This window comes from Dromiciops gliroides, chromosome 6 (genome assembly GCF_019393635.1).
Source record: "Dromiciops gliroides isolate mDroGli1 chromosome 6, mDroGli1.pri, whole genome shotgun sequence".
In the NCBI taxonomy this organism is placed as follows: Eukaryota; Metazoa; Chordata; class Mammalia; order Microbiotheria; family Microbiotheriidae; genus Dromiciops; species Dromiciops gliroides.
Window position 1 is genome coordinate 161,641,127 of NC_057866.1, and position 16,139 is coordinate 161,657,265.

The 16,139-nt window shown below is 40.4% G+C and overlaps 1 protein-coding gene across 1 annotated transcript in view; it reads left to right on the forward strand.

Annotated features, from left to right (window-relative positions):
* Positions 1 to 11,644: 11,644 nt before the first annotated feature.
* Positions 11,645 to 16,139, forward strand: part of EDNRA (endothelin receptor type A) — an 86,448-nt gene continuing 81,953 nt past the window's right edge. Inside the window, exon 1 of the mRNA XM_043973505.1 lies at positions 11,645 to 11,955. The gene's annotated coding sequence lies outside the window, so the exon portion shown is untranslated. The remainder of the gene's footprint in view (positions 11,956 to 16,139) is intronic.

Genomic DNA, 16,139 nt, shown 5'->3' on the forward strand with positions numbered 1-16,139 from the left:
TTGGCTGGGACAAAGAGTTTGGTGGTACTGACAGAAAAAAAAAAACTAAACAAAATGGTCAAAAACCCCTACTCCAAGCCAATATTTAAATCCTCCAATTCCTCCACTAGTCTGCTGAGCAGTAGGTCACTGGACAAGGATTTTATATTTAGAGTAGAAACAATGTTGAAAAGCATTAAAAATTGAGGAGTTCTTAGCACCCTCTGCCCCCTTTTCTGCTACTCTCCTATGATCACTGACAAATCAAGAGAGAATGAAGGGTCAGTTTAAATTTTCTTGCTTGTGTACAATGGTCAAAGTGATTTCACTCATCACCACGTGGTCAGCTTGTTATGATGTGCCTCTCTGTGCTCTGCCAGGCTTATCTTCAGAAAGTCTGTTGTCAGGACTGCATTCCAAGCCTTTCCCAATTGTTAGAATAACAATAACAATAACAGCAACAGCAGCACTTTTTTTTCTTTTGGGGGTTTTTGTTTGTTTGTTTGTTTGTTTTATGGGGCAATGAGAGTTAAGTGACTTGCCCAGGGTCACACAGTTAATAAGTGTCAAGTGTCTGAGGCTGGATTTGAACTCAGGTCCTCCTGAATCCAAGGCTGGTGCTTTATCCACTGTACCACCTAGCTGCCCCAAACAGCAGCACTTTTATAGCACTTTAAGGTTTTGCAAAGGCATTTTACATTTATTATTCATTTGGTTCTCACAACAGCCCTATGAGGTAAGTGTTGTTATTGCTATGCCCATTTTATAGAAGAGAAAACAGGCTGAGAAAGAATAAATGACTTGAACTCAGCTCTTCCTGACTCCACATCCAACACTCTATCCCTAGAACTGGTCAGAGTTTATGGTTCATTGGCATTACATCCAAGAACCCAGAGTCACCTGCATGCCACAATATGGCAACAGAGAAAAAACTCTCATTTTTAATACTTAGATGAATCTAGGATCTCATCAATGTAAATGCTCCTTTAAATTGGTACATATCACATCTCATCCATGCCTCCTTGTGCTGTGCAACTCCTATCCGTGGCCTTTTATAAAGCTTCCATACAAGGTTGACTGAACGTGCTAGGGACCTTTCCCCAGATCTCCTGGGATCTTAGAGATGCCAATGGAACACGAGGGCTGTCCATCAAGGTTATCTCATTATTGATAGGTAACTAGTCAAAAATTTTGTCCAGTCATATATTTCTCTGTTGATAGCCTTCACTACTTCTCCAGAGCAATTCTCTATATGTAATTTGTGGCAGCTCATTTACCTTTTCATTGCTCTTTAGGTGATCTTAAACTTAAATTCTTTAGAAGCTATTATATTCTTTTTTTGTTTGTTTTTGCAGGGCAATGAGGGTTAAGTGATTTGCCCAGGGTCACATAGCTAGTAAGTGTCAAGTGTCTGAGTTCAGATTTGAACTCAGGTCCTCCTGAATCTAGGGCCAGACCTTTATCCACTGTACCACCTAGCTGTCCCCTAGAAGCTATTATATTCTAAGACTCTCAACATCACCATATCTGTATTGGGGCTAAAACAAAGAGCCTTTCTTTTGGAGGAGGGGAGACTATTCATCATTTAAATTTTTTCCCAATTAAAAAAAATTATTTCATGAAATATTTCTCAATTATTAAAAATAGTAAATATTTTTAAATGTAGAATTTCTTAAATTTTTGAGTTCTAAATTCTCTCCCACCCTCTCCTTCAGGAGGCAAGCAATTTGATATAGATTATATAAATGAAGTCATTCAAAACATATTTCCATATTAGTCATGTTGCAAAAACAAGTTCTGGTATATGATTGTGGTGGAATATTATTGTGCTATAAGAAATCATGAGGAGATTGGTTGTAGAAAAACCTGGGAAGACTTATATGAACTGATACAAATTAAAGTGAGCACAACCAGGAGAACATTGTATACAGTAACAGCAATATTTTAACAATGATCAACTGGGAATGACTTATTTATTCTCATCAATACAATTATCTAAGACAATTCTGAAAGACATGATGGAAAATATTATCTACCTCCACAGAAAGAACTGATGGAGTCTGAATGCAGATTGAAGACTTTTTCATTTTATTTTTCTTATTTTTCCTTTTTTGTCTTTTTTTTTTACATTCTTCATCCACTTCATTTTTCCCATATGGATAGTTAAGAACTCTTTTGAATAATTATAGATGTCATTTAGAAGGCTCTTCAATTGGCCTGTTGTCATCAGCACAATGCCATCTGCAAATAAGAATAACTAAAGGACCTTACTATTTACTATTTACTCTAGAATAATAATAACTGGCAAATCCCCTCAAGACCAGGGTGTCAAAGATATTTTAACAGGGCTCAAAAAGAATTAGGTCATCAGAATTCACTGCCACCAAAGAGAGCATCACTATAACACTGCTGAGTATCATAAGAGTCAATAATACCCTTTGGGTCTCCCAAATCATTTCTTATAAATGTATCTCCAAAATGTTTTACATGATTGCACATATATAACCTACATTAGATTGCTTACTGTTTCAGGTAGGGGGAAGGAGAGGAAGGGAGAGAGGGACAGAATTTGGAACTCAAAATTTTTTTTTAATGTTTTAAGTTGTTTTAACATGTAACTGTGGAAAAAATATTATCTAAAAATAAAATAAAATGCTAGGGAAAAATAAATGTACCTCCAAGTCCTGTTTTTTAAGCCTTTAAATGATCATTAAGGCTCTTTTCTGGTTCCCCTTAAATGCTCCATTTAAGTGATAGTATTCCTAATAAGCATCGTCATACTTGAACACATGAGTTCAAGAGTTTGAGGAACTACCCTGTGAGAGTTACCAGTTATAAGATGCATCTGTCATTTATTTTTTACGAAACTTGGATTTAGTTTCACTATAACCAAAAGAAGCTAAGGTTTCATTGAAGCAAAGAATGTCAAAGTTTAGGAAGGACCACAGAGGTCATCTACACCACCCTGCCCCACCCCACCCCCATCCCCACACTCTACACTGGAGATAACTGAAGACTAGAGAAGAAAAGAGATTTGCCCAAAGTCACACATCTAGTAAGTGGAAGAGCTTAGACTCAAATGGGCATTTCCTGAACCTAAGTCTATTGCTCTTTCCAAAACCAAAGATCTGAATCTTAAGTGCCTCATAGTCTTTACCAAATATTTCTTCAGTGTGGGTCAATAATAATACCGATATGTTTGTCAAAATAAGTGTAACTATTAACACAGCATTGCTATGGTTAGCTGACAATCACTAACCAGAAGCCTCAAGTGATCAGAAGAGAATAAAAAGTTAAACAGAAGCCATCAGGCACCTAGGCCAATTCAGGCCTGTGAATTTTGTATTCCTCTTTGGGTATTTTACATTTGCTTCTTTGCATATATGCAGTACTCCTCAACTTCCCACTAGAATGTAAGTTATTTGAGGGCCAGTACTATTCAGTATTTATCTCTGTAGTCCTGGCAGGATAGTGTCTTCCTTGTATACAGCAGGCATTCAAATTGAACTGAATCCAAAAAAAAAATAATAAAAATATTCAAAGGCCTGACTCCCAGAAAAAAAAAAGAAACAAACTTCAGAAATCACTTTGAACAATTTCATAAAAGGCATTTACATATGTTAATAACAGACATAAATCAGAGTGAGAAGAGATGAGGTAAGTATAAAAAGATCTTTGTTATCTTGGGGGAGGGGCCAGTGTTGGTTTAATGAAGCTTTGTGCTGAACCTATCTACCTGTCATATCAACTTCTAAAGCAGAAGTGAGAAACAGGCCCTGATGGGATTCCCCCAACTCCTGGGCTTTTTGTCAGGTATAACCTTCAGGCACTTGGAATGAGGCAATCCTATTCTCTGAAGTGTAAAAAAAAAAAAAAAATCCCAGTATTGCTGTGTACTGATTCAAGTTGATTCAAGTATACCTTGATGAAGGTTATAATAATAATAGCTCACATTTATATCACAGTCTATGTAGCAGATTTATAAAATCTTTCCCCATGACAACTCCAACATAGGTAGTGTAATTATCAAACCCATTTTACAATAAGAAAATTGAGGTTCAGTTGATTAAATGATTTACTTGTGATCAAATAGCTAGTAAGTGGCAAAATCAGCCAGGGTTCTCTGGTTTCCCACTCATTGTTCAATCCAGTACATGGTTGCTGCCTCCTGATCTCTAACCCTAAGGGACACTTTTCCATCCCAGAATGTCCCAACATTGGCCTCCCTGACATTTCCTAGCTGCTACCCCTCACTCTTCCACCCAAGTGGGTCCTAGACTCTCTCATGGAGTCCTTTGGTGGCTTCTTTTTCCTTTCAAAGCTGCTCTTGATGTTAATTTAATTCTGATTCACCTCCATAAAAATGTCCCAGAGGTTCCAGACAGTGTGATTAATCCTGGGCAAATTTGCAAAGTCCATAAATTTTGCTTTGGCAACTTCCCTCCCTTCCTTACAAGGTGCCTCCCTTACCTCCTGTGGCCCCTCTCTCCCATCTCCAATTCTGAGCCATTCTCCCACCCCCTAGTGCCCCTTTTACTGTTTGTATTACCATCTCTATATTTAGATATTCCTTTATTAACAAGTTGATGAAATTGATCAGTTGATTGATTGATTGATCGAACAAGTCGGACCAGTGAAAAGGGTACTGGGTTTGGAGTCAAATAACTGCCAGTACAACCGATGTGACCTTGAGCGAGGCCTAGCACTTAGAATTGCCCAAATGTGAAATGGGTTGCCTTGAGAGATGGTGGATTCCCATCCTTAGAGGTCTTTAAGTAGATGCTGGAACAACCACTTATCAAATATGTTATAGGTGGGGAATCTTTTTGGAAATGGGTTGAACTAGATGTTCACTGAGGTCCCTTCCAACTCTTAAATTCTGCGAAGTCACTTCCTATCTTTAAGTCTCAGTTTCCTCATCTGTAAAAATGAGTGAGTTATACTAGAAGATTGTTAAATTACCTTCATTTTACTTTTTTTTCTTTCTTCCTTTTGCCTTCCCTTTTTCCCCTTCTCTCCCTCCTTATTCCTTATTTTCCAATCTCCCCTCCCCTTTTTTTCTGTCCCATTCTCTTTCTTCTACCTTCCCATATTGCTTTCTCTTCCTTTGTCTCCCCCTTTTCTCCCTTGATCTCTTCCTCTTTCTCCATTTCTCTTCCTCTCTTCCATTTCTCCTCTCTTCTCCTCCTAAATTCCCTTCTCTTTAGAGTTTGCTGTACCACTTAATAGAGCTTGGATTCCTGTCCTTATTTAAAGCAGACAGCATTTTATATTTATCTTTAGGGAAAAAGAAGCTAACACCTAAAATTTTGTTTTTCTTTAATGTGATCCTCTTTGTTTGCCTTTTTCCCCTTTTATGGGCGCATTGCCACTAATCAAAAGAAGTCACAGCAGTCCTCCTCTAAAGCTTTGTACCTTCTTCTTCTGTATTTCCACCATATTACAAGATATCCAAGTATAGTAGAAACAGAACTGAATTTGGAGCCGGAAGCAAGGATACTGTAAACAGCCTAAGCTGTACGTGTGACAAATTTACTTAGGGTAGATGGACATCAGCCCAGGGAGCCCAGAGGACATCATGGGTAAGGGAAAAGGAATGCAGAGATTCAGAGATGAGTCCCGCCTTGAATATTGTTAAGCAAGAAAGATAACCTGTACCCTAGAGAATCCCTTGGGGGTAGTTACTTCTCAGGCCCCCAGAAAACTACCAGGCAAAGTGTAGATATAGAAATCAAGAGGACAGGAAGTAGAGAATCACCCTCCCCTAAGTCAGGGCCGGTAGACAAAGTTCTATTTCACTTATGCAGAAGATAAAGATTGAAATCTTGGCTCTACCAATGCAGGATGACACACTCTCTCTGCAACTTAGAGAATCATCTAGGTTCAATTATTTGCTCAGGGCTGCACAATCAGTAGCTATGTGGGATAGAATTTGAACCCAGGTCTTCTTGCCTATCGGGCTACCTCTCTATCCAGTATACTAGTCTCTTGCCTCTCTCTTACTTTGTATATACTTGGTATTCACTTATATTTATACATGCTATTTTCTTCCAGAGAATGTAAGCAATCCTGAGGTCAGGGACTGTTTGGGTTTTGTATCTATACCCCTGGCACCTGATGGGCACTTAATATACGCTTATGGGTTGATAGATCATGTAAAATAATATTTTTATCATAAATTAACAAGTACTTCATAATTGTCCCCATTGTATTTGGGACTACTCAAATTTCTTTTCTAATCAAACTTTATTTTTTTAGGGACTCAAAGTTTTCTGTTTGCTTTCTACATTAGTTTTTTTGAGGGGGAAGGATTTTAGGTTAATTAAACGCAATAAAATGTATCAGCAACCAATCTGACTTTAGTACAGTAGGTTTGATTTCAGATACCAAGAAGGATTGGTGCCCAGAGAAAATTCCTTTCCACAGGCTGGAAATTATCAAACTCCTCTTCCTGACACTCAAAGTCCTTCCATTCCAATCTTTTTTTTTTCCCATTGCTTTCATCTATAGGACCTTCGTTACTTCCCCTGCCATGGACAATGTGCTCTCATGCCTTGGTGCCTTCACTCACACTGTCCCTGTGTGATTTCTTCCCTTCCCATCTTTACCTTTTACATTTCTACTCTCTTATCCATCTTTCCCCTCAGACTTCACAGAGCACTATGTTTGGTGGTTTGATAGTTTATCAAGGAACATCTTCTATTACAGTTATGTGTTTGTTTCTCATTCTCACTACCAGACTGCAAATTCTATGAAGTCAAGGATTGTTTCTTACCTAAATTTTATATCTACATCTGTATAAGAGGCAGTAGGTAGCACATGGGGCCTGGAGTGAGGAAAACCTAAGTTCAAATTTGACTTCAGAAACTTACTAGCTGTTTGACCCTGGGCAAGGGTCATTTAACCTTTGTCTGCCCCGGTTTCCTTTTCTGTAAAATGGGAGCAATAATAACACTTGCCACCTACTTCCTAGGGTTGTTGTGAAAATGAGATGCTATTTGTAAAGTTCTTTGCGAACTGTAAAGCATTATATTAATGCTCACTGTTATTATTATCTGTACTAGTACTGGTTCTAATACAGAAATTTATACCCAGTAGGCACTTAATGTTTGTCAAATGAATAAATTTCAAAGCTTCAGTTTTATTCTTTGAATTTCTACTTTGATCCTCTTATAGTACAAAACAATCTCCTATGGAATAATATTTGTCCTTTTAAAAATACCATATCCCTAAATAGAGAGTTTTATTACCCTGGGCAAATCACTTAGCCCTATTTGCCTCAGTTTCTTCATCTGTAAAATGAGATGGAGAAGGATATTATTATTATTATTATTATTATTATTATTATTATTATTATTCCAGTATTATTGCCAAGAAAACCTCAACTGGGGTCACAGTCAACCACAACTGAAAACAACTCAACAACAACAACAATAACAGAAGAGTTATATAATGTGTAATGGATAGCTGTCCTGGAATCCATAGGTTCAAATATTGATTTTGAACCCAGGCCAACTCAATCTCTCAGTGCTCTGTATAAATTTCAGAGAAGGTGCTGATTTGCCTTTTGTACCAGTTATATTCCCCTCCTGGATCACTGCCTTGTCATGGCAGAGGGGCTTGAGTACCTCAGTGAGACCATGAGCTATGCCATGCACTGTTACCCAAGACAGACAGGTCATGGCGGAGAATTCTAACAAAATGTGATCCATTGGAGAAGGAAATGGCAAACCACTCCAGTATCTTTGCCAAGAAAACCCCATGGATGGTATTAAATGGTCCACTGGGTCATGAAGAGTTAGTTACACATGACTAAACAATTCAACAACCAATGATATTAAAGGTCCAATCTCTATCTCCTATCCCCTCTTCTGAATCAATGCTACCCATTATCCTAAATGCAAGTTTTGACTGAGAATGAGGGTTAAGTCAAGTCAACAATCATCTATTAAGCACCTACTGTGTACCCAGAGCTCTGCTAAGCATTGTGACACCAAGAAAGGCAAGATACAGAACCTGCTTTCAAGGAGCTTGCGATCTAATGGTGGAGATAACACACAAATAACTATATAGGAACATAATATAGCCAGGATAAATTAGAGATTATCACAGAGGAAAGGCACTAGCATTAAGGGGGATTAGGAAAGTATTCTTGTAGAAGGTGAAATTTTAGTTGGAAGTTGAAGAGTTGAGTAAAAAGGGAGAAGTATATGTGGGAGGCAGGGAGAGAATCTCCCGGAAAAGAACTCCCAGCCCTGGTGGTTGATGGGTATAAAGAACTGCTAAAAAGAGATTAGGGGGAGGAGGCTGAGACCACTAAAGAAAAATCTCACCTCCTTAAAACTTGGCCTAGAGCCAGGCAGATTTTTACGAAATCTCTTTTGCTGAGACTAATAGTCTGGTTACTAGACTAGAGATCTGTAGCTGGAAAAGTGCTGCATTTCTAAGGGTAAATAATTGCGAGATTAACTGATACAATTGTGCAATTGTGAAAGTGAGATTCTAAAGTTCAGGTCCCTGCTTATCCTACTTGAAGGAGCTTTCTTGCCTTTACAATGTTTCTATGCAAATGAGCTGGTTAAATTCTATTAACAACAACGAAAAAATTATTTCTCCTCCATTGTCCTATCCCCAACTTCATTGGTTAATTGAGGTGGTTATCTTGACCACATTCTACAGATCATGCATGACACTTCTCAAAACTTTTTAATGTCTCGCTATGGCCTAACCAATCAAAGCCAAACTCCTTACTTTGTTGGCCTTAAGGCCCTCCACAATCTGTACCAACTCATCCTTCTGGTCTTATTCAGCTCCCCACTCTACTCACACTCTGCACTCCTGCCAAACTAGACTACTCACCAACCCACAAACATCCCACGTTGCCTTTGTTCTTATAAAAGCTGACAGTTGGGTAAAAGAGGTACAAAATGTTATGTGCAGGGGGCAGCTGGGTGGCGCAGTGGATAAAGCACCAGCCCTGGATTCAGGAGGACCTGAGTTCAAATCCAGCCTCAGACATTTGACATTTACTAGCTGTGTGACCCTGGGCAAGTCACTTAACCCTCATTGCCAGAGAGAGAGAGAGAGGGAGAATATATACAAATCAATACAATGTAGTTTGGGAAGGTGAGCACAAGAACTTGGGGGATGGGGAAAGGTTTCAATTAGAAGGTGAGGTGTGAGCTGAGCCTTGAAGGAAGAGAAGGATTCTATAGAGTTGAGGAGGGAGCTTATTTTAGGCACAGGAAATTGCTGTTGCCAAGATTTGGGGATGGGAGATGGGTTGAGATGTGCAAGAAGCAGAGAGAAGGTCACTTGGTCTGAATGGCAGAGTGCAGGAAAGGGAGTAATGTTCATTAAGACTGGAAAGATAGATTGGGGCCAGGATACATCAGACTTTAAAAGCAGGAGTTTCTATTTTACCCAAGAAGCAATAGGAGGGAGGTAGAATTTGAGCTAAGCCTTGAAGGGGAGTTGGATTTTAACTGGTAGGAATGAAGTGTGTTTTGGGTTCCATGATTATGATTCTCAGGGTAAGGGCTGGAGGACTGAACCTTTTTCTAGAATTATCATAGTTCTAGTAGCAGTAATAATGATAGTAACTACCATTTATACAGCATTTTAAGGTATACAAAACACTTTGCATATTTTAACTTGTTTGATCCTCACAACAACACCTGTGTGGTAGATGTTAGTATTATCCTTGTTTTATAGATGGGGAAACTGAGGAAAAGGTTAAGTATCTTGTCCAGGGTCACACAGCCAGTAAGTGTCTGAGGCAAGATTCACACTCAGGTCTTCCTGATTCCAAGCCCCACCTCAGCTCTAGCCACTGTGCCATCTAGCTATCATCAATAATATTAAGGGTTCCAGACTAGGACTCTCTCTGATACACAAATTAATCCAAAAGTTGTAAGAGATGGACCTAACTCTTCTCTTTCCATAGATTGGGGAGGAAGGCAAAAGAGGTGAGTGAGGAAAGATTTCATATTGCTCACTGTGCCATTAATATAAAAAGAATAAGCAGCAGAGGAACCTGGAACATAGGAGTTATGATAGTAGATCATGGCATCATAAGATCTAGATGGAAAAACAAACAAACAAACAACACAACACAACCTTAGACATCCTTTTGCCTAAATCCCCTTGAATTTACAGAAGAGGAAAAGAGGCCTAGCTCAGGTGAAGTGATTTACCCAAGGTCATATAGTTACAAAAAACCTAAGTGATAGAAATGTTTTTTTCTCTCTCTCTATTTGTAGTCCTTCAGTAAAAAGGATCACCAGTAGAAACAATTTATCTTGCCATCTTTCTCTGCAATCAAAGGAAATTGCTAATTGTATAGAGAGGCAGCTAGGTATCAAAGTGGATAGAGTACTGGGCCTGCAGTCAGGAAGACATCTTCCTGAGTTCAAATATGGCCTCAGATACTTACTAGCTGGGTGACCGTGGGTAAGTCACTTCGCCCTTTTTGGCCCAGTTTCACATCTGTAAAATGAGCTAGAGAAGGAAATTACTAAACCACTCCAATATCTCTGCCAAGAAAGCCCCAAATAGGGGTTGGCACATGGCAGAACAACAATTCTGTAGATGGCAGTCATCTCAACTTTCAATCTATCTTTATAAGCAGCCTTCCCCATTCCATAACCCTTCTCCCCTGCTCCCTTCCATCCTTCTGATCACTTCAGCTGCCTAATGGGGTAACTGCAGCTTAGCTACTGACTAATGGAAACTTTGAATGGTTCTTCCCCAAGTAATCATGGGTTGAATCAAGCCCCCTGCTCTCTCACTAAATATACCCCAGAACAACTCCATGATGAGACCCTGTGGGTTTGTGGCTGCTTTGACTTGATTCTAATGAACTAATTGGTTCCTGGTTAAGAGGTTGCAGCGACTAAGGAACGTGAATTAGGGATGGACATCGTTTCTCCTCCTTCAGGTCTGGCAGTGAAGCTTCCACCCATCTGGAGTTATGTTAAAGGGGCTGGGTGTCTTTGAAGGACGTTGTTGAGCAGTATGACCTACCTCACAGAATGTTGGTACTTGGAGAAACTTTAGAGATCAACTAGTCCAGGCCTGTCCATTTGAAATTGAGGGAACCTGGACCCAACCAGAGGGCTGAGTGATTTGCCCCAGGTCACCCAGATAATAAGTGGAAGACCGGGACTAGAAACAGGTCTTCTGATTCCTAATCCAGCGATCTCTCCAGGGTATAACTGCAGCCTCTTGTTAATAATGATCTCTTTCCATTCAAGGGCTCATGGGATCATGAGATTTAGATTTAGATGGCCATCTAATCCAACCCCATCACTTTACAGAGGAGGAAACTGAGGCCCAGAGGGAGAAAGAGGCTTGTCCAAGCCCACACAAGATGTCAGTCGCGGGAGCTGAAAATCCAAACCCGGTCCTTTGACTCCACTTTCAGTGTTCATTCCAAGGCACCATGCGGAGAGGAAATGGTTAAAAGAACTCTGAGTTCTCCAGTGCCTGGGAGGCACATGCTAGTGTTTAACATAGGAGGGCTGGAGGTTTGGGGTTGGTCTTGTTTTTATGGAGTGGAGGTGGAGGAGGGAAGTCTTTGGGGGGAGTGGGGGGAGGGAGGAGGGTGTTGCTTTGGAGTTTTCGTTTTCTCCCATGATTTCGCTCCCACACACTCATTTCTTTTCTCTCGGTGACCAGCAGAGGTGGAGAGTCTCAATCCCACTCAGTCAGACTGAGAGGAGAGAATTTGGAAGACCTCCCCCAAAAAGCCATACTGAGGAAGTTTGCAGAAGCAGCGGCCGCGGCAGCAGCAGTTGAAAAGGTTAGAGCCTGCAGCCACCTCTTCCTCTGCCGCTGCTGCCTGTCCTGGAGCCCGCGCTTGGAAGGACATCCCTGCTCGCCTTGACTTTGTTGGGCTTCGTGAATCTCATGCCTGAAACGGGGACTCGGGCAGCTGCTAGTGCCCGGAAAACCAGCCCGGCACGGACCTCCAGGGTATTTGAAACTCTTATGCTTTTCGGGGGACTCCATCCTAGAAAGTGAGGGGAGGTAGAGAGAGGCTTGGAGAACCAGCCTTATTGGGGGTGGGGAGGGAGAGAGAAAAGGGATGGGGGGGGGGGGGGGACGGGTCCATACCACGTCTACTTTCAAAGCCACTTAGTTTGATAGAAACCTCCAGTTGGAGGCTGACACAAATACCTGGAGAGTCTGTAACCAGTCCTGTCTGGGGAGCAGAGGGATGAATTCAACGCAAATTGAGCCCAGCTGATATTGATTCTGAGGGATAGTGCAGTCAATCGAAAGTGATATTGATCAGAAGCTAGTGAAGACTGGAGGGAGGGGTAAAAGGGTGTTCAACTTTTAATCATCATTTGCAAAGCCAGGGCTCACTCTCTTTGTCTTTTCCCGGTAACTTTTTTTTCCATCGTCTTTACTTAGGGGTTACCATAAAGCCGTATTATCCCCCTTCCTGCTTGAACACACCGATATGAATAGATTTCGTTGCATCTTCTTACCCTCTAACCCCATTCTCTCCAGTGGAGAATGTTTGGTGGAACTGGAGGAGGTGCTTGGTCTAAGAGAGAGAAAGGAGTGTGTTTTACAAACTCCAGGGCTGTGCATTTGGGAATATACCCCTGCCTAGGAACTCGTCTGGCTCTGGACAGGCGTGTCTCTTAGTGAAGTCTTAGGCGTTTTGTTCTTGTGTCCACTGAGGAATTGAGTTTAAGAGGTATGTGGATGCAGTCTTTTCCCAAGAGATTTAGCTTCTTTGGGCTACAGTTACTTTCACTCAGTCTAGCTGAAGAAGTAAGCACATGCCCTGATCATCCACTGGATTTGCTCAGAAACACACTGCAGTTATCAGTTTACTCTACTTCCTAATCTCCTTCCTTCCCACTTTCCTTTCAGAGAAAGCCCTGACAGTCAACCAGTCAACCAGTGAGTGTTTTCAAGTTGTGTGGAAGTTTTTTTGGTTTTGTTTTTTAATGGGGTTGTGTGTGTATGTATATATGTGTGTGTTTATATATATGTTTATGTATATGTGTGTGTGTGTATTTCCTTCCCAACCATCCCCTTCCACTTTAAGGAATTAATCAAATACCCCCAACCACCTTCACTTTAATTTCTCACAAGAAACTTTGTTCTAAATTGCTGCCATTTTGTAAAGGGGGGATTTTCAAACTGCTAATTAGAAGGGATCATTGTTGTTTAAAGTCTCAGAGCCTGAAGATTCTGTCTGGCCCAATGTCTGCATTTGGTTCCAGTGTCAGTTCTATCACACACACACACACACACACACACACACGTATGTATGTGTAGATATATATGTCTCAGATTTTTCATCTGCAAAATGAGGGGATTAAATTAGATGACTTCTAAAGTCCCTTCTACCTTTAAATCCATGCTCCTATAATTGGTCACAAACAAGCTTCTAACCCTGGTGTCCCCCAATGTGGAATCAGGGTTGGATATGATCTGCTTGGCCTCAAAGGGTAGAACTTTAGCAGGGCAAAGAAGTTGCATCGAAGTAGATTATGGCTTGATTGTAAGGAGGAACTTCCTGAGTTGCCCCTCATTCTCCTCTAGAACTTCAGGCAGAGGTTGGATGATCATTTTGGGGGGATGTTTATAGTCAGATGAGATGGCATCTGAGTCTCCTTCCAACTTTGAGGTGCCATGTGTGGAAAAAGTGTGCTGATTCTGTTAACATTTCTGCCCCAGACTGCCAGTAAATACAGGGTTGTCCTAACAGAGGCCAGAAGAATTCTGTTACTGCTTTAATGCCTCACTCCAGGAGAATGTCAAACCCTTGAGGGCAAAGACTTTTTCTTTGTCTTTGCATTCCCAAAGGTCATCACATGGACATTTAATAAATGTTTATTGAACTGATTTATAAATATGCCCTCTTGGGGGCAGCTAGGTGGCACAGTGGATAGAGCACTGGCCCTGGAGTCAGGAGGACTCCAGGCCTCAGACACTTGACACTTACTGGCTGTGTGACCCTGGACAAGTCACTTAACCACAATTGCCTCACTAAAATAGATAGATAGATAGATAGGTATGTCCTCTTCCATATATAAGATAACCCATACACCCAACCTCAATTCATCATTCAACAAATACTTATTAAGCACCTACTATATACCAGGTACTGTACTGTTCATACAAAGAACTCAACAGTTTACATTATAATGGGTAAAACATATAACTATAGTTATAAAGAGAATAAATACAAATATTTGCATGGTAGTTAAATTCAAGGTAGTTTGGTAGGAAAGGAGTTGAGGAGATCAAGAAAGGCTTCATGAACTTGAGGATCTTTAGGATGAGAAGGCAAGGAGAGAATATCAATAATAGATAGGCATGGAGATGGGAAATGGAGCATCAGATGTGAGGAACAGATATAAAGTCAGAGAGGCCAATTCAAAGAGGCCAGGTTTTGAAAGCCTTTAAAAAGCTAAACAGGGGACAGCTAGGTGGTGCAGTGGATAAAGCACTGGCCCTGGATTCAGGAGGACCTGAGTTCAAATCCAGACTCAGGCATTTAACACTTACTAGCTGTGTGACCCTGGGCAAGTCACTTAATCCTCACTGCCCCACCAAAAAAAAAAAAAAAAGCTAAACATAAGAGTTTATCATTTATCCTATAGGAAGTCACTTGAATTGATGAAGTAAAGGATTTTCTGGAGCAAGCATGGATTGCTTGCTCCAACCCACTCCATTGCCTTGACCTAGCCATATGTATTTATGAATGAGCTGTCAGAGAAATACTGATTAGTAGGGGAGGTATATGGTTGTACATTTGAGGAGGAGAGAGAGAGGGGGTGATGTATGAAATTGGACTGATCCCAGGATAAGAACCCACAAACCTTGGCCTCATTAACTGATGTAATCAGCCAAAGTTAATCAGTGCAAAATGGTGATGTTCAAAGCCTCTGGAGCAATTCTGATGAAAGACATGATAATGTCAGGCAATGTTAACTGTGATCCTCTTAGAAGGCTGTCATGGACAAGCAGCGTATTCCACTTCTGGGAAGCTGCACCTCCTTTTAGAAAGTTAGCACACAGGGTTCAATGGCAATAGTCAAACTGAGAACTGTAGCAGGGCAAAGTCAGTCTTTCCGGCTCCCCTTTTCTCTGAGTTGAAGCACTATGTGGCTTTGTTCTTGTGTCTTAGATCTGCTCAACAACCTCAGAAATGTTTGCTTCTCATAGCCTCCATTGGGGAAAAAAACCTCACATATTTAACATTGTAAGGTACAGAAGCTAAAATGAGCATCCACCTTGCACCAATTCTTGGGGCTTGGCATTTATAAGGATACATGAACTTATAGGCACAGTTGAGTGAAGGAGTGAACTCATTTACCAGGTGTGCTTTCAGACCAAATTCAATTAGACTCAATCATTGTGATAGGTGGAAAAAAAAAAAACACAAAAAATCACCATCCCTTCCTCATATTTTACTGGGAAAGAAAAAACAACATAAACACAGAAAGGAAGTATGGTGCTGTGGAAAGAGCATTTAATTCAGAGTCAAAGGATCTGGATTCAAATCCATTTACATTCTGTTTGGCCTTGGGCAAATTATTTTAACTTCTCTGCACCTTAGTTTCTTCAGTTGTAAAATAAAAGCCTCTATTGTCCTCTATAGTCCCTTTCAGACTATAAAACTAACCAATTCCATGACAAACCACAACTCCAGAGGACCAAAAATGAAGTACACTACCTACCCACTTTTGCCAGAGAAACAATGATCTTAAAATGAAAAATACATCTTTGGGCAAAGCCAATGGCAAAATTTGTTCTTCTTGACTATGCAAATTTGTTGGAAGGGTTTTCATTTTTCTTTTTTAATTGTGAAATGAGGTAGTAGGTAAGGAGAGAGAGAATAAATGCTTGTTAAAAATAAATATAATAAGGGCGGCTAGGTGGCGCAGTGGATAAAGCACCGGCCCTGGATTCAGGAGTACCTGAGTTCAAATCCAGCCTTAGACACTTGACACTTACTAGCTGTGTGACCCTGGGCAAGTCACTTAACCCCCATTGCCCAGCCAAAAAAACAAACAAACAAACAAAAATAAATATAATAAAAATTAAAAACTTTAAAGTCCTAAATGGGACTTTAAAGTATAATTCTATAAATAAAGCAGAAGTAATTTTTTTAAAAGGGAGAAGAC